General features: G+C 37.4%; 1 protein-coding gene across 1 annotated transcript in view; it reads left to right on the forward strand.

The window, feature by feature from the left end:
• Nucleotides 1–17,595: 17,595 nt before the first annotated feature.
• NELL2 (neural EGFL like 2) overlaps nucleotides 17,596–25,047 on the forward strand; it is a 424,803-nt gene continuing 417,351 nt past the window's right edge. The window contains exon 1 of the mRNA XM_054696282.1: nucleotides 17,596–17,712. The gene's annotated coding sequence lies outside the window, so the exon portion shown is untranslated. The remainder of the gene's footprint in view (nucleotides 17,713–25,047) is intronic.

Raw genomic sequence — 25,047 nt, forward strand, 5'->3', positions numbered from 1 at the left:
ATAGGGAGGTTTCCTGGTAGTGCAAGGGGTTAAGACGCAGCACTATGTAGCTAGCCATAGCCACTGCAGCACGAGTTCAATCCCCGGCCAGGGAGGTGACCCACATGACACAGCAGACCTTTGCTGACTTGCTGGCTGTTCCCCTCAGCAGTGTATTTCGGTACATCTGCCTGTTCTACTCCCATGCTGTCTCTGGTGAATTATTTCACCCTCCGTATCTCTGGCCTGTACCCTCTCTCTTGTATGCATAAATAAATAAATCTAAAAAAAAGTGTACAAAATAAGTTCTGACACAGTTATGCAGCCATGAAAACATAACCACCATCAAGATAATTAAAATATATATCACCCCCAAAGTCTCCTAATGTCACTTTGCAATCCCCTTTCCAGTCTCTTTCTTTTCTTTCTATATCCCACCCCTAAACAATCACTGCTCCGCTTCCCTTCAATTTGAATTTCCATTTCCCAGAATTTTATGCAAATGAAATAATGGAATATGTATTTTCAGTCTGACTTTTCAATAAATATTATTATTTTGTGATTATTCATATTGTAGCAAATCAGTAGTTTATTCTTTTATATAGTTGTGTAATATTCCACTACATGGCTATACTGCAGTTTTTTTATTCTACTATATGTGTATCTACTACATGCGTTTGGGTTGTTTCCATTTTGAGCTATGGCAAAGGTGCTAAAATAATTTTGCACAAAAATTCATATGGATAGTTTAATTTTTCTTGAGTGCCATGGAGCACAATGTCTGGCTCACAAAACTTCTGTTCACCATTGAACTGGAAGTTCTATTTTATCAATAGAGTAATAAAAATAAATAAAAGGCATCTAGATTTTAGGGAAGTAAAATGATCTTTGTTTACAAAAGATATGAACATTTATGTAGAATATGAAATTAAATGTACAAAATTCTACTGGACTTACTAAGTTAGGTTGGTAAGGATTCAGGACACAAGATTAATAAACAAAAATTAATTGTATTTCCACACACTAGTATCAAATAATCAGAAATTTGAGATTTTAAAAATACCATCTATAATAGTATCTACAATTATTAAATACTTAGGGATAAAGCTGATAAGATATGTAAAAGACGAACACTGAAAACTGCAAAACATTACTGAGAAAATTAAATAAAACCTCAATAAATGGAAAATATATGATACAAATAGATATTATAACTGATGTCACAGATATATAAAGAATCATAGGGATGACTAGGAATAACTAGATGCCAACAAATTAGAGAAACTAGATAAAATGGCTAAATTCCTAGAAGCTTACAAACTACCAAGACTGAATCACAAATAAATAGAAAATCTAAGCAAATAAATAAGGAGTAAGATTATTGAATTGATCATCAAAAAACTCCCCCAAAAAGAAAAGCCTAGCTCAGATGGATTCACTGGTGAATCCATTCAACAGTTACAGAAGAATTAATACCATTTCGTAAATTCTTCCAAAAATAGAAAAGAAGGGAACACTTCCAAACCTCATTTTAGGAGGCCAAAATTACCCTAATACCAAAGTCAGATAAAGACATTAGAAGAAAAGAAAACCACAGAACACTAATGAATATAGATTCAAAAATTCTCAACAAAATACCAGTAAATTGAACAAACAGTACATTAAAAGAATCATACACCATAGTCAAATGGGATGAGTTTGTCTTTTTTGATCACTGAGCAGTATTCCATTGTGTATGTGTACCAGATCTTGATGCATCCATCAAGGTCTAGCCTCTATGGGAGGAAGTGTAGAAATTCCTCAAAAGACTAAAAATGAATTTATCATATGACCCAGCAATTTTACTCCTAGTTATCTATCCAAAGAGTACAAAAACACTAATTTGAAAGAAAACCTGCACTCCTATGTTTATAGAAGCCCTATTTATGATAGCCAAGATATGGAAATCACCTAAATGCCCTAAAACAGATGGGCCAGTAGTTAATGACTGGGAAACTGTTTTGCATCATGCTTTAATCACAAGATTAATTTTCAGGATTGTTTTTTCTTTTTTTGTTATTTATTATTTTAGTGAGTAAAGAATATTTCACAGACTGCTATTAGAATTAACATTAAATGTCAGAAATCTTGCTATTTTTCTTTTAACTATAAAAAGTTTACTTTTACTTGGTTTGCCCTGGTAATTCTTTTTATAATTAAAAAAACTAATTTGAAATTTTGAGGTTGTATTTTTTTCCCCTTTTCTATGTGCATATTTTACTCACCTGCCCCCCCACCCCCACTGGTGCCAGTACCACATCTGTCTGCTTCCACCACAATCCTTCTCCCTCTACCCTGTTCCCTCTGGTAACCATTATATTCTTTTAGCAAGTTCAAGATTTATTTCTGCTGTATTTGGCCTGCATTTTTTTTTTTTAGCTATTTATATTCACAGATGAGTGAAACCATCCAGTATCTATTTTTCACTGGTATTTCACCTCTAGAGTCATTCATTTTGTTCTAAAAATTATCACCATATCATCAATGTTCACAGCTGTGCAGTATTCCATCAAGTATATATTCCACAATTTCTTTATCCATTCTTCTGTTGAAGGGTACTTAGTTTGGGACTACGACTTGGCAATTGTGGACACTGCTGATATGCAGATGTAGATAAATCTTTTCATGTTAGGTTTTTGATGTTATTTGGGTAAATACCTGATAGCAGTAATACTGGTCAAAAGGAATTTCCATTTTTGTTTTCTTGAGACATCATTTTCCGTAGGGGAAGCACCAATTTTCATTCCTACCACCAACAGTGGATGAGTTTCTTTTTCACTGCAACCTTATCAACATTTGTTGATTCCACTCTTTTTTTGGATAAACCATTCTCATGGGGGTAAGATGAGATCTCACTGTGATAATGAATAATTTTTCATGTATCCGTAGGACTTCAGAATGTCTTTTTTAGGAAAGTGTCTAAGTCCTTTGTCCATTTTTTGATTGGGTTGTTTGTCTTTTTTTGTTGCCGCCTATGTTTTCTTCTAAGGACTTTATGGTTTTTTGGTTCTTATATTTAGATATTTAATACTTTTTTTTAAGTGGGAAGGCAGTTTTATTTTATCTTACTTTATTTTTACTTTTCATGAAGTACCATTGTTTTACATCCTTTAGTATTTTGACAGTATAGGATTTCCCTCTCAGAGATAGTCACTCAAGTCCATTATTCCCCCCTCACCACCTAGTCCTAACACTTCCCCCTCTGTATGCCCTAACTTTGAAGGACTTTTTAAAAATATATATACCACTTTTTTTTAAATCTTTATGTTTATTTTTATTATTTTTTTAAAGATTTATTTATTTTTATACAAGAGCTGGGGTACAGGCCAGAGGCGTGGGAGGATGAGAGGATTCACCAGAGACAGAATGGGGAACAGTACAGGCAGACGATAGACAATACACTGCTGAGGGGAGCAGCGGGAGCAACAGGAGAGGTCCGCTGCTCCATGTGGGCTTCTCACTAGCCGGCGGGGATTGAACCAGCATTGCCGAGGCTGCGGGCAGCTTCACGGTGCAGCACTCAACCCACTGCACCACAGGGGAGGCCCTTAATCTTTATTTTTATATTTATTTTAAAGAGTTGTATTTCTCAAGGTAATGTTGATTTACATCACAAAATATGTCTTGAGGTATAGATTTACACCCTACAAATGTATGTTATTTCATTACACTCCTATTTTAAAATTTTTATTTGTCCTTATAATAACTATATGTAAAATATATATATATTCATACACATGTGTGTGTATGTGTGTGCATATATGTGTGTATGTATATATTAGGTGTATATACACATTTGTACATGTATTTATGAGGATGCATGTAAAACTATTTTATTCATGTACAATGCATAAAATACCTTTATTTATTACATATAATAAATATGTATACAATATGCCATGTACTATGTATAACAAAATTCATGGCAAAAAGATTATAAATGTCATATCAAAAAAGCCTAAATGATAAAAATATACTGAAAAGCCAACATCAGTCATGTCTGCATAACAGGGTTCTGTGTCATTTTTATTTTCATCCTTCTACTTTTAATTCTGTTACTTTTAAGTATAGTCTGTTTTTAGTTGAAAATCAAACAAAAGGGAAAACATAAATTGTTCCTTCAAATATTGAAAAACATGGGGCCTCCCTGGTGGCACAGGGGTTGAGTCTCAGCACTCTGAAGCTATCCGCAGCCCCTGGAGCATGAGTTTGATTCCCTGGCCAGGGAGCTGACCCACATAGGGCACCACAGACCTCTACTGTCTTGCCAGCTGCTTCCCTCAGCAGTGGATTCCAGTAGATCTGCCTGTTCTGCTCCCCACTCTATCTCTGGTGAGTCCGCTAAGCCTCCACACCTCTGGCCTAGACCCCAATTCCTGTAGGCATAAACAAATAAAATAAATCTTTAAAAAATTAATATAAAATATTGAAAAATATTTCCCAAGAATTCTCTGCAAAAATTTCCATCTGTGAGAAAACAAGATGCCAAATTGTTATTAAAAATGTGAGGCATTCAGTGCTGTTATTTATGATGCTGGTTTCAGAACAGTCTATTACTTAGTAAGGCAAAAGACCAATGATGAGTTTCTCTGAACTCCGTTTCTATGGGTGGGAGTATGCATATGTTGCAGAGGAAAAAATTGACTGGATGTTAGCAATATTAGTGCAGAGAACTAGAAACAAGTTCAGCAACTGAGTGAGCCAGTAATAAAAGTAACTAGTGTTTCATACCAGCAGTGATTTATGAAACAATAACTAAGCTTTTTTTCAGAATAATCTCTTTTTTGAGATATAAGACTCAAAGTAACTGGCGATACCTCAAAGACTACAGCTTTCCCCTTTAGAAATTCTTTGCTCACAAGAGAAATCCATTCCCTCCCTTGCATGTTTCAATCCCTCTAAGTGGACACACAGTTCAAGATATTTCTCAAAATATTTGTCAGTGGAATTATCCCACTGGATCATCAAGTAGATGGCAAAAATGTCAAAGCAGGGTTGACAATCCACCACAAATAAAAATGCAAGAGTTAATACAGATCTGGAAGCCAGACAGAACTGATCAAATTCCTGCTTAGATACTTACTAGTCATGTGGCCTTGGTAAGTTATTTTTATCAACCTTTGTTTCCTCCTCTGGAAATATGGGGATATTTGTAAATTCATTGAAGAATTATTTTGATGCAAACTTCCCTGGTGGCCTAGGGGTTAAGTCTCACCACTGTCACTACTACGGACTGAGTTCAATCCCCGGCCAGGGAGCTGACCCATATAGGGCATAGCAGACCTCTCCTGTCTGGTCTGCTGCTCCCCTCAGCAGTGGATTTCAGTATCTGCCTGTTCTGCTCCCTATTCTGTCTCTGGTGAATCCTCTCACCCCTAAACCTCTGGCCTACACCCCAGATCTTCTATGCAAGAATTAAATAATAAAAAAAGAATTATTTTGATTCATAGAAGTATATGTAAATTCTTGGTACAATGTAATCATTCAATAATCATTAGCTATATAATATTTCTACAATAATACTGGGACCTGGCTGGACATTGAGAAAACTTGATTTGTTTAAAGATTAGTTGTGGTTCCAGTTTTTAGATTTAGCCCATAGTGATACCTCAAAGACTACAGCTTTCCCCTTTAGAAATTCTTTGCTCACAAGAGAAATTCATTCCCTCCCTTGCATGTTTCAATCCCTCTAAGTGGACACACAGTTCAAGATATTTCTCAAAATGCTCCTTTGTGTTTTCCCTCACTTTTATCCATATGCTGACTTGAAGCTATAGTATTCACCTTGTGTTTTTATTTTTATTTATTTATTTTTTAAAAGATTTATTTATTTATGCAAGAACTAGGGTATAGGCCAGAGGCACATGAGAGCAAGATAATTCACCAAAGACAGAGCAGGGAGCAAAACAGGCAGACAAACTGAAAACACTGCTAAGGAGAGCAGCAGATGAGACAGGAGAGGTCTGCCATGCCATGTGGGTTTCTCCCTGGCCAGCCGGGAATTGAACCCATGCTGCAGAGGCTGTGGACAGCTTCACAGCTGCATTCAACCCGCTGTGCCACCAGGGAGGCCCTCACCTTGTATTTTTAAAATGTATTATTTCTATTTCTTAATTAGAGTTCAGCTTTTAAAATCAATAACCATTGAATTTACAATGGATTAATGTTCCACACTGCAGGCATATTTACCCACCCTTATACTAGAAATAGACATATCATGTTTTCTAAAAAGAGTCCAAACTAACAAAAACATGTATTTCCCCTATATATCTATGTTTATGAGTTGGGGTTTTTGGGAGCAGGTCTGGAGTTGAGGACCCCAGGAGGGCTCATTTTTGGTTCTCGCCTTTGGCCAGGAAAGACTTCAACATTGAAACTAAAGTTACAGAGAAACAAGAGATTTATTGAGAGATATGAGCAAGGACAGGTATTGATAAGTAGGAAGATGACAGGAAAGCTTTCTGAGCAGAAAGGGCCCCAAGTGGGTGGCACTGAAGTGGTGAGAAGCAGGTGCTTATATGGGTACAGTGGGCAAGGAATGGAGGTTTGGTTGTGGGGTGTCTCTGCCTTTTGTCTCTTGCTGATTGGTTGGGCCTGCGGGGTTCCCTAGGCTACCTACATCCACTGAGTTTGTCCATGTTTCCTGTCTTACATTCCCGAAGCCAGCTTTAGTCCGTTGCATTAACATTGTGGTACGTGTTGGTGTCCTGGAAATTCCATTTTTTACTGGGTTGGGAGGTGAGGGGGTCAGAGGGCACTCTTCTGGTTGGGGATTGTTCTCCTGTCAAACTGAGAAATGGACCTAAGGCACCTCATTTGGGGTAGCCGGCGGGGGACAGGGAGAGGCACCCTTTGGTTCCAGCCAAGTGTTTCCTAATCAGGCTGATAGGTGGATTTAGGGGCTTGAAGCTCCCTGTTCCTAACTGAGCCTATACCCATTTCCTAACTTCTTCATTTATAACCAACTATGCTCAAAGAATGCAAACAGAAAAAAAGTTCATGACATTTATGTTTATATTTTTTATATTATGTCATAAGTTGTTAAAGAATTACAATGTAGGGCCTCCCCGGTGGCGCAGCGGTTGAGCGCTGGGTTGCGAGGATAGTTCGATCCCCAGCCACTGGGTAGGGTCCCACAAAAAAAAAAAAAAAAAAAAAAAGAGAGAATTACAATGTAAACAGGAAATGGCTTAAAGGAATGTATGCAAACATTATCACCCAGATTTGGTTTGGAAAAAAGGTTACTTAGGCCAATTAAAAAACACTTCCTTCTTTCTTCCTCCTTTTTTCCCTTCCCTCAATCCCTCCCTTTTCTCCTTCCTTTCTCTCTGCCCTTTCTCCCTCTTTTCCGCTCTTCCTTCCTTTCTTCGCTTCCTCCTTTCTTCCCTTCTATCTTCCTTTTCTGGATAGTTCAATGCTGAAGCAACCAGGTAGTGTTAAGAAAGACAGGTTCCCAGCTGCATTTCCAACATTCGTAAACTCTTTTAAAGCTGAATTAAACCACATGCCCTTTCTACCTCTGCATTTGTGTTCCTCCTGATGAATCTTCTGCCTGGGCATGTTCGTGATTCAATTCCAGCTGCTTCCTCACTACTCCTACCCACTGTCTGCACCAGTGCCTCTCACCCTGGAAATCATAACATCTCAAGGCTACCACCGCTACAAAATAACATTTTCCACCTCTTAGCTTTCTCAGCACTTTTGATCTTTCTTGTCATCAGTGACTTTCTATGTTTCATTATTATAGTCTGAGAAAATATCCAATCATCTCAACTAAATTGTAAACTCATTCAGAGCAGAAAGGGAAGATTTATGTCTGATGATTCTTGTCATTTCCTAAAGTACAAAGAACAATACTTATAAAACCCAAGCAGACTTTCAATCAGAATCCGTTGATGACTTATTAGGGGAAAAGAAGAAGGAAAAAACCATTTTGGGCAATAAGAGTGAAGAATTGAGGATGGAAATTAATACTTTCATTCATTTATTCAACAAATACTAAGCGTCAAATATGATAAAAAAAATAAACAAACGACACACAAAAACAACAACGAAAACCCTGAGAGACAGAAAAAGTGAGAGACTATATGTGGTTGTGGATGCCCTATGGCTACAGGGAAATCAGATTGGATTTCAGACTGGAGAGAATAAGAAGCCAGTATAAGAATTTATACTTAGGGCCTCCCTGGTGGCACAGGGGTTAATGTCTCAGCCCTATCAAGCTGCTGCCAGCCACTGAAGACTGAGTTTGATCCCCGGCCAGGTAACTGACACACATGGCACAACAGACCTCTCCTGTCTTGCCTGCTGCTCCCCTCAGCAGTGGATTTCAGAGGACCTGCCTGTTCTGCTCCCCACTCTGTCTCTGGTGAATCCTCTCAGCCCCTGCACCTATGGCCTACATCCCAGTTCTTGTATGCATGCATAAATAAAAAAATAAATCTTTTAAAAAATAATAAAAAAATTTTATACTTATTTGTGTTTACTATGTCTCTTTACATACATTGTTCCATTTAACCTTCACAATAATCCTATGATGTTTTTAGATGAAGAAACAAGTTTAAAGAGATTAAGAAATTTGTCCAGGTTTACTAATCATTATTAATAAGATTAATATGTGCTATACTTAATATAGGGCAGGATCAAGATTCAAGTCTAAGGTAATGTAGCTCAGAGCATTTAACATTATGTTATGCCTTTATGAGTTTATTAAGTAAAATAAAGCCTGAATGATAAAAAAAAATGTAACTGTAGGTCAGTCCTATGGTCTGTTAGATTGACATGGTTTGGAAGATTCTCAGGGGGGCTCACTGAAGTTGGCCCCAAAATTTCCTTCTTCATCCATAAAAATCAGGTTTCCAAAATTCTCCAGAAAACAACACTAATTCAATTCTAATCCAAAATTTTGTGTATAACATGCACAGGGAACTATAAAATCTTAATTAGAAAGGCTTAATTTTTTCAGAATAATTACATAGTATATTGACATTATTTTGGGTGAAATTATCATTAATTATCATTATCAGATGAGAGATATTCTTCAAGACAACTGATCTGGAATCTTTGAATATGTCAATAGCATGAAAGACAAAACAAAGGTCTGGGAACAACTTTAGATGAGAAGAGATTCAAGAGACAAGACAACTAAATAAAATATTTGGCCCTTAATTGGATCCTGGATATTTTTTTAAAGGGGATTTTAAGGAATTTTATTGGCATAATTCAGAACGTTTGAGTACTGACTGCATATTGGACCATATTACTGTATCAATGTTAGAATTGTGGATGTCATATTGGCATTGCAGTATGTAGGAAAATGTAATAGTATTTAGAAGATGATACTAAAATATTTAATGTGGCAGCATGGTGCATGCAAATTATTTTAAACTACAATAGCTAAGATATGGAAACAAACTAAATGTCCCCAAACAGATGACTTGTTCAAGAAGATGTGGTCTATATATGTAATAGAATACTACTCAGCAATCAAAAAGATAAACTCATGTGATTTGCAGCAACATGGATGGGGCTGGAAGGGATGATGCTCAGTGAAATAAGTCAGAAGGAAAAAGAAAAATATCAGATGGTTTCAATTATAGGAGGAATATAGGAGAACCAAATAAGGGATCAGGAAAAACAAAAACGAAACTATAAATCAGAGACATTCAGCAGGCGGGGGTGGGAGGGTGGGGACAGATGAGCACAAGTGACTGTGGTGATGGTTCACAGGTGACTTGGTGGTGGGAATTTTATGGGACTAAACCTTAAAGGAGAAATCAAACATTGTACAAAATGAACAATGATGTAAATACATACACACATATATATAAAATTAAAAAATCTGCAAAATAAGCAAACACTTGCATATATGAAGTGAGGAGAAAAGTAGTAACTACTGATGCATCAAGTGATGTTTTAGAAGTGTTCATTCTTCCAACTTTGAAATATTTCTAAAAAGTTAAAAAAATCATCTTAGAAAAGCATGTAGCCATTTACAGAGTTCTATGAATAATTTTTAAAATACACAAAGACTAACACGCTAGCAGAAGTATCTGTTTGCTAAGTTATCAGCAACTGAGAAAGTTCTTGTGAATGGTATGGAAAATAGCCCACACTATCACTGGCTCTCCTAAATCCTAAGCTAAATTGTGTTCTTTATTTCTGTGTAAATTTCAAAGCAGAAGAAAAACTTCGGTTAAATTTTCAAACTGAAAATAATTAGGAAACTCAATCATGAATGTTCAAAGAACTCTAACAGTTTCCTGTATTAATGGAAGAGCTTTGAAATGTTTAACTTTAATATTCCTGTGGCTTTTTACAAGGATTAAAGTTAAATTTTTTTTTTTTTTTTTTTTTAGTAATCTCTGCAAGGATGGCGGGAGAGGGGGTAATTTGTATAAAAATCATTAAGCAGAAAATCTTCAAGATTACCATCTTTAGAAATTCATTTCTGTTATTTTCTCCCTACAGCTGTCCTCCACAAAAAAGGACTGAGGTTGTGCCAAGAATTTTTTACTATAAATCATTATGATGCCAGTGTGGTTTATACATCCAGGCAACATCTGGCACACCCAGTACAGAGGACTACAATTAGTGGAGGGCCTGTTAAAGACATAAGACACAGAAGCTTGAATTTTAATAGTTAGATCATAACTTCTTTTAATGATGATGAACTCAGTTTGGAGACAGGAAAATATAACTCCAGACCTTTATTCCTTAAACACTCTAAACAGCAGAAAGAACACAAAACCTATTTTTCCTCCTCACACTGGAATTCTCATAATCATTATTGAATTTATTTTTTCCATGTCAAATATTTCAGCTTATTTTAATTTTTTAAATTTAATTTATTTTTATAACGTTGTTCATTTTTGTATGTTTGATTTCTCCTCTCAGGTGTAGTCCCCATAAAATTCCCACCCCAAATCACCTGTGAACCATCACCACAGTCTCTTGTGTTGGTCCGTCCCCCTTCATGGCCCCTCTCCCTCCCTCTCCCCTATATGTCTCAGTTCTATAGTTTGCCTGCAAATTTTTGTCTTTTTTTTCTGACCCCTTGTTCTGTTTCCCTATATTCCTCCTATAAGTGAAACCATCCGATATTTTTCTTTTTCCTTCGGATTTATTTTTCTACTTTATTGTACAACTTCAATAACTATTCAACAACTTCAACATATATCTGAGAGTTCGTTTTGCCCTATTGCTGTATATGTTCTTATAATAATTTCTGTAAATCTTCACATTCTCTAAAATGTTTCACTATTCATTGACACTTCTATGCCACAGCTGCTTAAATCTAAAGTGACCCCACAGTTCTTCAAAAATGTTTTGTATAAAGTCCTAAATGAACGCTGGATTTTAGGGGGGAGGGGAATGATCATTTAATCACATCCACATTTGCATTTTTGTTTCTTATTGAACCATGTCTCATAGCTGTAGCCACCATACTGAGATTTCAAAACCTAAAGATTGTCAAATGTCAGCTTAAAATCTATTGTACACAGCTCATTGAACTAGGAAAACAGGCCAGAAGCGGATGGTTTCAGGTTTTCTAATCTATCATAGCAAAGGTTCCTTGGTTCCCTGGAAATGGTTTTTTTATCCAAGAAAGCTAAGTCATAAAGTTCCTTCCAAAATACCATTCCAATACAAAAACTGTTTCAAGGAAAATAATGACTCTATATGACAAAAAAATCTTCAAGCCATAATACACTCCTATAAGTGAAACCATCAGATATATATTTTTTGGATTACTGCTAGAACTTTTATTCTTAGATATTATTATGTACATAATATCTTGACTCCTATATTTAGAAGAATATTTCAATAATTTGTTGTAATAAATCTACTTTGAACCATAAAGCATTCAATTAGACAACTAATTACAAAAAAAATCTAAAGAAATACTGTACAGAGTGCTAAAGTAATTTGGACATACGTCTAGTCTTCCTCGACACTTAGTTACCTTCTCTTGATCTCAGTTTGACATCTTTTTATAAAACAGAATGATTGAATTAGATGGTTTCTGTGGCACACAGCATTCTAAAAGGTTGATAATGCAAGATGGTAAAGCACAATGGTTAATAAAATATCTTCAGAAAATAAGTTGTCTTTGAAGGTGTTCATTCATTCACATGAAAGAAGTATTTATACATCTGGCGAATTAGGATTTCTGAGACTTTATTTCTGAGACTTTCCAAACATTTTATATTGGAGAACTATTATACTTTCTGTTAGCCTGTTAGTAGTTTGGCCTAGTTTACCCATTTCTAATTTTCATTTCTTACATAAAACTATGTAAGACTGAATTTACACACGTTCTTATTTACACCTACATTTATTTAATAAAAATCTTTTTTTAAGATTTATTTATTTATGCATACAAGAACTGGGGTACAGGCCAGAGGTGCGGGGGTTGAGAAGATTCACCACAGACAGAGTGGGGAACAGAACAGGAGGATTGACTGAAACACTGCTGAGGGGAGCAGAGGGCGAGACAGGAGAGTTCTGCTGATCCATGTGGGTCAGCAACCTGGCCTGCCAGGGATCCAACTAGTGCTGCAGAGGCTTCAGATATCTTCATAGTGCTGTGCTTAACCCCTTGCACCACCAGGGAGGCCCGGAATAAAAATCTTATGGAATTTTTTTTGAAGGAACCATTATCTCTTGCTACATAGCAGATGAAATTGGCCAATATTTGGAAGGAATATTTAAGACGGTACTATTCCATTACTTTGCAATCACAGAAATACTATGTCATCTCGATGGCCCCTTCTTTCTCCAGTCACCATTAATGGGGTCCACAAAATACCTGGATATTTAATAGCATTCCCTGCTGACACTGTTTGAAATTAGTTGGAACTACATAAAATGTACACATATGTGCAAGCATATACTTCAAGAGCCAGTGCATATTACTAAGTGCACATTCTATAGGATCCTTAGTTTCAGGTTATCAAGTCCTTATCAGACATATGATTTGTAACTATTTCCTCTCTTTGCAAATATTGCAAATATTTCCTCCAAACACTGCCTTTTTATGTTTTTGACCATTTCTTTTGCTGTGAATAAGATTTTTCAGTTTGATGTAGTCCCAATTATTTTTACTTTTGTTGCTTTGTTAGTTTACATTTATACTTTTAAAAATATATTTATATATACACATACGTGTATATGTGTATATATACATATATTCCTACATCATTGTTCATTTTTGTACCAACAAATGCTGGCAGGGATGTGACAAAAAGGAACTCTCTTACACTACTGGTGGGAGTGCAAACTGGTCCAGCCACTATGGAGAGCTGTGTGAAGGTTCCTCAAACAACTGAAAATGGAGCTACCATATGACACAATGATTCCACTCCCAGGAATTTACCCAAATACATTTGTACTTTTGGTGTTAAATCTCCCCCATAAACCATTGCCAAGACCAATCTCAAGGAGTTTCCCTCTAGTAGTTTTATGGCTCCCAGTTTACATGTCTTAAATCCACTTCAAGTTAATTCTTGTGATTGGCGCAAGAATGGTCCAGTTTCATTCTTTTGCATGTGTGTACCCAGTTGCCCCAACATCATTTATTTCAGAGACTATATATTTTCCTAAGTTTCCTCTATTTTTATTTTTTACATTATATTAAATTATTTTTTGTTGAGGTAATGTTGCTTCACAATACCATATATGTTTTAGGGTCACATATTCATACTTTTTCAAATGTATATATTACTATACCACCCCCATCACCAAACACCAATAATCCACAGCTATACCAGGACTTATATCACAAGGTACCACAGCTATCCCAGATTTCAGGTACCAGGACTTCTGAGCATACACATTAAAATTGTTTTCTATTCAGTCTATGGGTTGTTGGAATAACAACTTGCTTTTGGTAACCCAGAAAAATGTATGTTATTAAAATACTCTTTATATGCAACCCTCACAACATAACCCATGCATAATGTATTCATAAAAAGTTCATTTTATTTACAGCTTGTTACATAATGCGGTATAAGGAAGCACAGTTCTGATACACTTCAATTGAATTATGCTTCTCTTTTTGACAGAGTGGGAAAATATATTTGTAAGAATGAATAAACACACCTTGAACTGCCTATTTTTTTGAGAGGGAGTCAGAGAGAGATGCATTAGCATTATTTTGTTATTAAAATACCTATGGCAATAGACATTTTGGATATTTAGTAGCTGTTTGTTTTCTAAATTGGATGCCTGAAATATTCCAAGTCAAGACTCGATGACAAGGACTCTAGAAAACTTTAGTAAAATAGAAAAATACTTTTCAGAGTTGCGGTTTTATAACGTGCATACGAGGGGAAAATCTGTTGTTGCCTTTCTGGTGCATTTCATCCTTTGTCGTTTAAGTCAGAGTCATACAAATGTTCATTTTTGTAATTGACCAATGTGGCAAATTCTCAATTTCACAAATGGATAGAGACAGAGATTTTTGGAGGACAAAATGTACCAGTGCAGCAACTGGGTATTTTTTCGTAGCCAAATTGACCAACACCCAGCCAAATAAATTAATTCTTTCCTTCTCAACAAAATCATCAATTTATAAAGATAAGAACATAAAAGAGAGAATGTAAACTGAGAATGGAGAGAAAGTAAGAGGCGCTCTATATCTGGAGATAAATGTTAGTGTCCATGTATTTTGACACAGTGTGATCTGATGAAGTCTAAATTCTAAGGCATTATCTAGTTAGACCATTTATTGTTCTTGCAATTCTTGGGCCAGTAGTTAATTCCTGCACCACTTACCTCCTCTCTTGCTGTTCTGGTTTTCAGAGGAGAAACGGATCAGTGGAAATCTATTATTACTGCAGGCAAACAAAAGAAAGAAAAGACCCTACTACAAAATTCCAGGCACATGGGCTACCATAAAGACATTAGACAAAAACCACCGTATACACCGTATGTAATGTCATTAAGTAGCTATCTCTGTGTATTTCTAGGTTTTTCTTTGATAAGAATATTAACCAACTAATAGAATACATCGTCCTATTTCTACAGTCACAGCCTCTGTTAAAAATCTTAGTGTTCAGGGCCTCCCTTGTGGTGTAGGGGTTGAGTCTCAGTGCTATCAAGCTATCACCTGCCATTGCAGCCTGTGTTCCATCCCTGGTCAGGGAGCAGACCCATATAGGGAGCAGCAGATCTCTCCTGTCTCGCCCACTGCTCCCCTCAGCAGTGTATTTGGTCAGGCTGCCTGTTCTGTTTCCCACTCTGTCTCTGGAGAATCCTCTTACCTCCCACCCCCAACCTCTGGCCGAGACTCCATTTCTTGCGTGCATTAAAAAATAAAAAGAAATATTAAAAAAGAAATCTTAGTTATCATTCAGTGTCTCGCAACATAACTCTAGCCCCATCTTACACAAAAATAACGCAGCCCCAACTACCAGGTCAGTTGAGATTTATTTTGGAGAGAGAAACAATTTGAGACTAAGGTGGGATATTTGTGGGGCAAATTGATTCTAAGGAGATGTAAAGTCAGAAATCTAAACTGATAGTGTACTAGCTTAAATCCAGGCTGAAGTCAGCGTCCAAGTGTCTAATTGAAAGGCAGATGGCAGCATCAGGGGAATTAGAATCACTAACAGGGAGTCTCTAAGCCTGATGTGGAGTGTTTAGTTGGGGAATGGCACTGAAATATACCTTCTCTGAGAGTTTGAGGTTCCAACTGTATTAGGTTAAGTAAAAATAACAAAACAGAACCTCAAATAAACTTGCTTTTATTGAATGCATTCTACTTTTGAATCACTGTCTAGACAAAGGACTTTGCCTTTCCAGATAAGGAAATGGAAGATCAGCAAGAATAACTAAAATACTCATCCTGTCATGCTAGTAAACAGCAAAACTGAGATTTGAATAACTCTGTCAGATCCCAAAACTTGAATATATTCTATTATTTTCTAATTCTGACCTAACTTTTCTCCTTCAGGGCAACATTACTGGATAGGTGTAAAACGTCAGAAATTTCTAGGTGGAAAAGTCTTGCCTTACTAAACACACCGGGTGTCAGGTACCCAGAAAGCAGCTTTCTTTGCCTCCAAATACCTGGGGTCCATCGCCTCCATTCAGTGGGTCTTTGAACATCTGCTGAGCTAGTGGGGACTCAGCTAGAGACGTTTCCTTCCACCACCCCCAGGGGGCAGTGGCGAGCTCCCGAGTCCTCGTGGTCTCTAGGTGCCTGGGAAGCGTTGGTCCTCACGGGGATAAAAGTTGCCAGGAACATTGCGAAAGCCCCGCGGGTGTTGCCCGGGGACGCAAGGCTGTGTGACACCACCTGGGTCACCCTCTTAGCTTCCCTGCAGGGTCAGCCCACCAGCACTGCCCCAGCTCGAGATGACTTCTCTCACCTCCCCCGTGTGCACTCCCGGAGGCTGCAGGCTAGATTCTGCCACTAAATTTCAGTAAGAATCAAACGCAGGTGTCTAGAGGATGTGGCAGCAAGTCCAAAGTGTATTTTTGTATGTCCCTCAAAATGCAAAGGGCGGTTTATTTGAATTGACTCTCAGAACGAGCTCTGGATATTTTATACTTGCCCAAGGAAAATATTTTAACTGCTTAGTAACAATCTTAGGTTACACGAGGTAGTAAAATTATGATTTTTCCGCGGTGTTTTTGGTTATATTTATAATTTACATATTATTGACAACCCATGTATAGTCTAATGGAGGGATAAGATCGGGTTTTTCTGTTTTTTTTAATCGTGATTTCAGTATAATTATGGTGATGCATTTCAGTAGTTATTTCCTTATTTAAACAGAACAACTCTAGATTATTTTAATTATTTTGGGGCATAATTATGAGACTGTATATGTATATAGACTTAACATGAATTTTGGCTATCAGACATAGATAGCTAATATATATATATATATATATATTTCACTGCCTCCACTGGAATTTACGGATATTATTTTATTATTTTTATTTAAAATAGGCCAATCTAGTGTAAAAAAATAGCTGCTGCTTTTAAATATCTGTAGTAGAAAAGACTGTCCGTTTGTCTTATGGAAAAAATATAGAGTCTTAGTAAAAATAGGAAACACTATTAGACATTTCTGTTGAAAATTCCCTTGTTATATCTACTTAATTAGAATGAACAAATTGAAGCAAATTCAATTTGTTGAAAAAATATTTACAGAGTGACTCAGTATAGTGTCAAGTGCTATATAGAAAGATGTAAATATTAATAGGAATATGACATAATTTAACTTAGTGTTCAGGGGGGAGGGGTATCTAAAGCAAGATTCCAAATAATTTTTAAAGAAGACCTAGCAGTGGAATTTCATAATTTTAGCAAAACAATCCCAGAAATAAGAACTGAGGAATAATTACAATTTCAACAGTGTTGGCATTACTGCCCACTATCCCTTTCCATGACTGCCTGGAGTGAGCAGTAAAGGAAAGGTGTGAATTTGTGTTTCCTTCATTTTGTCTGTTCTGGGGGTCTTTCAAGATCCAGCATATCGCTGAGCTGATGTGATTCTAATTTTTAAAGATATGCATATATGCATTTTTCGTGTAAAATGGACCCTAAAATCAAGCCAACTACTTCATCTGGTGCTCAACCAAAGAAACAGGAATCTGTTCCAAAGCTGGAGGAAAAACTGGCTGTGCTGAAACAACTCGTGGTCTCCAGTGGAGGGCCTGCCAAAGGATTTTTTCAGGGTAATTTTTATTTTCATGATTTCCTCTTTTCTGATTTTAGAATCTAAGTGGTGTGCCTATTGTAAGATAAGTACCCAGAGGTTATGTAGTTTGACTATTTTGCCTTGTAGGTAGGAGGGTGTTAAAATTTTCTGAATAAAGGGTGTCAGTAACACCAGGTTTTAATAGTTCAATTTGGCAATAATATTCTAGATGGACTGGGAGGTGGAGAAACCACTGCAGAGGCGATTAAGAAGCTATTATCAACCTGGAGGTGAATAAGAAATAATGATTGTCGGCCTTAGGGCGGAGGTAGAATAAGCTAACATTTTTAACTCACTAGGATGGATTAAATAATGGATTTTAAGTTGGGTGACCATGAATTGGTGGCCTCTTTCTGCGGAATTCGGGGAGTCAGAGGAAGAACTGGTTTTAGTTAGGCAAATATTATTTTTGATGGAGTGGAAGGGGACAGTGGGATCTGAGTGGAAATGTTTAGCAGTTGATTGGAACTGCAGAAAAGAATTCTTAAAATGAGTTTGGGCTGCATTCTGAAATGAGGAGTTAAATATATTAGCAGTACCTGCTACATGACAGTTTTTTATTTAAATTTTCTAAGAGTCACATCAGATAGACTCTGAAAATGGAGCTGGTATTCTCTTTTCATTGCCTAGTCCAGAAAAATATCTCATTCTTCCCCTTCATAATCCTTGCTAGATCCGGGCAATATCTGGGCCTAGCTCAAGAACTCCCAGCATGTTTGACTTTTGGTTCTAAAACTGGGAAAGATCTGGGTAAACTGTTTTTGTGATGGTTTCTTGTTTCTTTTGAGGTGCAAAAACTTTCAAGTTTGATATAGTCCCACTTGTTTATTTTTGCTTTTGTTTCCCTTGCTGCTTGGGTTTTATTCCCAGAGCATCTTTGTGGTATAGATATCCTGGAGTGTGTCTCCTATATTTTATTTCAAGTACCTCATGATTTTTGTTCTTATATCCAAATCTTTAATCCATTTTGAGTGAATTTTCATGTAGGGTGTTAAATATGGGTCTTTATTTATTTATTTATTTTTTGCATGTGGCTATCCATTTTTCCCTGCACCACTTATTAAACCATTTATTAAAAGGCTATCTTTTCCCCACTGTGTGATCTTAATTCCATTGTTAAAAATTAGATGTCCATATTTATGTGGATTTATGTCTGGGCTTTCAGTTCTGTTGCGTTGGTCTGAGTTACTGTTTTTGTGCCAGTACCATGCTGTTTTGATTACTGTTGCTGTGTAACATTGTTTGAAGTCAGAAAGTGTAATGCCTCCATTTTTCTTCTTTTCTCTCAAGATTGTTTTAGCTAATCCGGGCTTTTTGTGGCTCCAGCAAATTTTTTTCTTTGTCTTTGATTTTTGATAATGATATGTGTGGGTGTAGATCTTTTTGCATTTAATTATTAGGTATTGTCTCTTCTTGCTGGACTTCCATATTTAAATTATTCTGTGGGCTTGGGAAGTTCTTATTTATTATTTTTTTGAATAAGGTTTCTACTCCTATTTTTTCTTCTTCCCCTTTGGTAAGTTTTGTCTTCTAGTAGAATCTGATATTTTCTCAGTTTCCTCGTTTTCCTGTCTTGATGCTCTCTCTTATTCTAAATGTGCAGTTTGTTTATTTGAGTCTTGTGTAGCTGAAATTCTTTCTTCTGCTAGTTTGATTCAATGTAAAGCAGTAATTTTTCTGTATTTCATTCAGAATCTCTTTTTGTGATCTTTTATATATTCAATCTCTTTAGTGAAGAACTGTTCCTGAATCTACATTCTGAGATCTTGCTTCTGTCTGTCTGCCTTTGACTCACTTAACATTTTAAACCTTTTAAAAGTAGTATTTAATATTATTTTATTGTTTTTAAATATATTTTGTTATTATCTGTATTGAAGTTGCCAGAAATTTCTCTATTTCTGTCTCCTTTGTATTTGTCCTGGAATTTCTGCCCTTCTCATTTTACTTTTCCGTCTTGTGTTGAGATGTTCCTTGCTTCCTAAGCATGGATATTGCCTTATTAATTGCTATGTATGTGAGAGTATGTGGTTGGGGCACTGGGGATTTATCATTGCTTGTCCTCTTCTTAGTTTACCTTGTGAGCTGGTGGTAGGAGGCAGGTCTACAGCTTTAATGCTTGATCTTAGTTTGAGGACAAAACCGAGATCAAAAACCAAAACCCCTGCCTCTGGTTTTGTTCTGCAGGGAGCTCTATCTTGTGTAGGTGTCTTTGCTTCCCTGCCCACCTTGCTGTTATTTTCTTCCTGGGATCATTATCTATGAAGCTTAGGCTTCCCAGTGGGAAAGGCAAATACACTGCGGAGATAGTTTGCACTTGGCTCAGAGGTGGCACTGTGTGTGTGTGTGTGTGTGTGTGTGTGCGTATAGCTGGTGCACATGTACCCACTTAACTTAGTGGCCTTTGCTGCGCCCCCTTGCCTCAGCTGCTGATTCTGCAGGCCCAGGAAGTATAAGTGGTCTTGCTTTGCTTTCCTGGGGGATTTGTGAATTTGCTCTAAAGTTCTTTCTGCCATAGGGCTTTTTATTGAGTCCAGCCTGGCTCCACCTGGCTTTTCTTTTTTATCTCTGTGGGGGTATGGGCAGGAGGGAGATTGAGGTGGGAGGGGGTGTGGCAGGGGAGCTTTCAGTGAGCATGTCAGCCTTAATAGCCGGGATCCCGATTTCCAAGCTGTGGTCTGCACAGCTCCCACTGCCCGGGTTGGGCCCAGGCCCCCTGTCCTGTCAGGAGAATTCCTCCAAGAAATTTCACAGTGTCCTGGATTTTCCTCTATGTGGCTTGGAAAGCCAACTCCCATTCTGACAAGATTCCCCTCTCCTCCTCCTATTCTTTCCCCTCAGTGGCCACCACCCTTATTTCTTGACCATCTCAGGACGTGTTGGGGTTGTATAGCTAGTTCAAAGAGTCTAATTGTACTAGTTGTCAGATATCAACCTTTCTTTAATAGTTGTTTTCAAGGGAGAGGGTGATTCCGGCCTCTTTATTCTGCCATGTTGGGTGGAGTTTCCCTCAGTGGAGATGGTAGGGCAGACTCAGATGGAACAGAAGTGTTCTTGCCAACATGGGCCTGAAAGTAGGTTTTTGCCCTGATTTCGATAATGGCCAATTAAGAGTAAAATCAATGCAACAATCCCCCTTTATCTGTGGGACATAGGTTCCAAGTTAGATGCTTGAAACCACAGGGAGTACAGTATATTCTGTTTCTATGTACAATACTTAGATAAAATTTAGTTTATCAACTGGGAATGACAATAACTGATAATAAAATAATTATGACAACATCCTGTAATAAAGATGACATGAGTATAGTCTTTCTCTTTCAAATGATCTTATTGTGTATAATATTTTCAGACCATGGTTAACCATGAAAAGTAAAACCATGGGTAAATTTTTTACTATTTAACTAGGACTAGAACCAGAATTCTTGGTGGTTCCAAGTCTTTGGCTAAGTTGATTGAGTTATTGCCTCCCATTGGAATATAATAAAGTGTGGCTAAATTAAAAGTTTAACAGAAATTCAAGTGGAAAATTGCTGGAAAGAGAAATAAAGTACAACCACAAAAATAAAACTTTTTCCAATTTAACTACCTCAGAGCTACTAAAGGACCCATTCTTGTCATTCTCAACATCTGAGATTTTTCAGCCAGCTACGATTTTGTATTGCTCCAATTGGATTTTCCATTTCTAAAACTGATTTTTGATGAAGAATGAACTAGAATGTAGATGGGTAATTATATTTTATTGTTAAGACCCCAAAGCTGACATTTTGAGCAAATTTGTATTTTAGAAATACGTATTTTAAAAGGTACTTAGTGACCTTCAAGGCTTTCTGTATAACACCAACAGGATTCATGCACAGTTTTTCTATCTAGGATTTGGGTGACTATTATAAAGGTTGGATGTTTGGACATATTGTGTATACCAAATCACTCTAAAAAAATAACAGCGCTCAGGATGATAGCCACTTTCTACCAGGCAACCACTTATATTGAGCTCTGTACCTCTAGCTTTTATCCCTTACTCTGACGTCTTGAGCTGGTATTACTGTCCTCCACAGGAAGAAATTGAGATTCAGAGAGCCTTAATAATTTTCCCAAGGAAATGAGAAATATGCATACAATCTTCTTACATCCAAATGGAAAAGGGAAGGAAACAATTAAGTACCAGAGGCTACTCTGGACCTTTGGTATAACTCTTGTTTAATCAAAATGAGGAGTTAAGAAATACATGGTAATATGAGCTTGGTGCTTAGTACTTTGTGTTACAAGAGTACAAATCAAATGGCCCTTTAAATTAGAGAGATTTGCAGTGTGTTCTAATGGTTTTTCCACATTTGAGCACTGCATTTTACATGTGAGGCTTAAATCCTTGACCCTATGGAGGACCAAAAGAGCCACTATTCCACATCAAAATTTTCTCCCTCTTATTTAATGACTGTGGAAGCATTTCTTCTTTGCAAACCAGCATATAAAACTGCTGGCTCTCTCTTAAAAGTAGAGTTGCTGAGAGTTAGGTTCTTGATCTGACATCTATGGTACAACCACACTGATACCCTCCTTTACTTGGTGTCCAAGCCCACAGCAAGTATAGGATGTGCTCAATTTCTTTTTTTTTTTTTAAGATTTATTTATTTGTGCATACAAGAACTGGGGTACAAGCCAGAGGTGCGGGTACAAGGCAGAACTGGGTGGTGAGAGAATTCACCTGAGACAGAATAGGGAACAGAACCGGCAGATGTACTGAAATACACTGCTGAGGAGAGCAGTGGGTGAGTCAGGAGAGTTCTGCTGAGCCATGTGGGTAGCTCCCTGGCCTGGGATCGAACTCGTGCTGCAGTGGCTGCGATAGCTTCATAGGTTGAGTCTTAACCCCTTGTGACACCAGAGAGGCCCAATTTCTTGTGTAATGTTAGTTTCTCTAGAGCTCTTTGCTTCCACTTGCTGGTTAAAAGATGGTAAGTGAATTTTTCTGTTGCTTTTTACAGTCAAGTTCATTGATACGAGTATCTTGAGATGTGTGCTTAAGCATGGTGAAATAAAACAGAAATGTAAGTTAACAATACACAGAAATTCAATTCCAAATTGCCCTTTGTTTATTCTAAATCATGATGATTTTTTTAAGATTAGAAATATTATTATTATTATTATTTATATACTTTTTACATCGTTCTTCATTCTCCTCTCAGGTGTAGTACCCATAAAATTCCCACTGCCAAGACACCCTTTATCGTCACCATAATCCTTTGTGCACCTCCCTCCCCTGTTTTGATCCCTCTCCCCCATCTCCTCTGCTAAATGTCTCCGTGAATCATTATGATTTATAACAATTTTTTTTTTTCTGTTGCTGCTGCTAACTTCTGTATCAGGTGTTAATAAAAAAAAAAAAAAAAAAAAAAACGGGTGGAGAGTCAACAGGAACTAAGAATTGAGAGAGGCCAGGGTAAGGCGGAGGGAAGCGAGAGCAAATATTCCTCACTGGGGCACTGAAGGCATTTTCTCGGATGATATTGATTCTTTTTTCCTCTTCATTGTTTTTAGTCTTCTGTCAGGTGAGCCAGCTACCTCTTTCTGTTTTTATTTGCTTGAAGAACAAAAATTTAGAAAATTTTAGATAAATTCTCAAGTTTAATACATAGATATGCAAGGACTTTATATGTATATATGGAGTTTTACAAATGCATTCAGTCCTGAAGATTCCCAAACCTCTTGGTGGATTAGAACTTTAGAAAGAAATCAGCACTATTGTTTACTGCTGCTCGGGGTGCCTTAAGGAATGCCTACGTGATTCTTATTGAGGAAGTTGATGATACTTTGGGCCAAACACGAGTACTATTGTAAATTATAATGGAATCACAGCAACATACATGCTTTGTGTGCTGGATTTGCATGGTGGCTGGTGTACAGTGTAGAAGGATGGTAAGACAGTCTGGCTGACCAAAGAGCCCGCAGACTTAGAAAAGGCAGGAAGGTAAATAATTAAACATAAGGATTCATTAGGAGTTAAGTTTCATACCAGGTAATGAGCAAATTGTCTGGGGAACACAGAGCAAGGAGAGGGTGTTTAATTCTAAGTGGAATCTCTGTACTGCCAGCTGTTTTGATTTGTGTGGGATACACAGTAATCTGGAAAGTGCCTCGGAAAGGACAGTTATCCTCGCTTTTGCACTCTTCGTGGTATGACACTTCTCTTTTTGGAAAGATTTACATTAATTCCTAGTTTTGCAAGAAATCCAAAGAGAATTTTCACTTTGAAGATGAAAGGCAAAAAGTGAAAATGGGATTCAGAGTTTGTTTTCCAGCAGTCATTATAGAGGCAGGAATATCTCAAGCAGCCAGAGTGCTAAGCCCCTTTCCCAGGAACTGCTCTGTGTGGCCTGTGTTTATCATATCATTTCTGATATTACTGTATGCTACTGTTACTTTAGGTGTTATATTGTCATTTAGTATGATTTGGCAGTTATTTTTGAGGTCTGGGAAGACTCAAACTTTTTTCCCTATAAATGAATGGTAATTGCTTCTTAGCATTATGAGGTTTCAAAGGAAGACTCTACTTTCTAACTGCCTGGGAAGCCTGTGCACAGTTTGTAACAGGGGGTCCCCAGGAAAGGGGATGGTTCCACTTCCCTGCCCCACTCAAGGAAGGGTGGAGCTGAGCTGAGAGGAAGAGAAGCTGGAGAGGAGACTGGGGAAGGAAGGAAGCAGGAGGGAGAGCCAGAAGGAGACCTGGAGGAGGCATGTGGAGCAGAGATGTGAAGAAGCTGCACTTGCTTCTTGGTCCTGGACTGGGTGAAACAGATGTGGGTGAGAGACCCGTGGGGAGGTGAGCAATGGCAGCTTTGATCTTCATTTTGATTTTCCTCCTTCTGTCCCAGATGTGCTGGGCCCTTTCTACCCCTTTCCTGTGGGTCCCTACCAGGAGGGGCCTTAGACTGTGGCAGACTTTTAGGCCTCAGTGGCCCTGCTTTGGGCCAATCCTGTTTGGCTGACATTTATCCATGACGGGGGTTTGGGGGGGTTGGCTGGGGGAGTTGGATGGGTAAGTAACTTTGGGCTCTTGATTTGGAAACTATTTTATTTATTCCTTCTCTTCTGGCTCTCTATTGTGCACTGATTGTATTAGAGTTCATTCCTATTAAAGGTCTTACGCATTAGAGTATGTTTTGTTTTGACGTGATGGATGGCAGAACCTACTTAGAGCAGGCAGGTTTGGGGTTCCTAGTGCCCCTCACCTGCCTGATAAGAAGTTCACCCAGGGCTTCACCATTTGGTTTTACTCACTGACTTGTGAGAATGAGTGAAAAACTGCTTTTCTCTT

The sequence above is a fragment of the Talpa occidentalis genome, unplaced genomic scaffold, assembly GCF_014898055.3.
Source record: "Talpa occidentalis isolate TD23 unplaced genomic scaffold, MPIMG_talOcc4v2.1 talOcc4.16, whole genome shotgun sequence".
In the NCBI taxonomy this organism is placed as follows: Eukaryota; Metazoa; Chordata; class Mammalia; order Eulipotyphla; family Talpidae; genus Talpa; species Talpa occidentalis.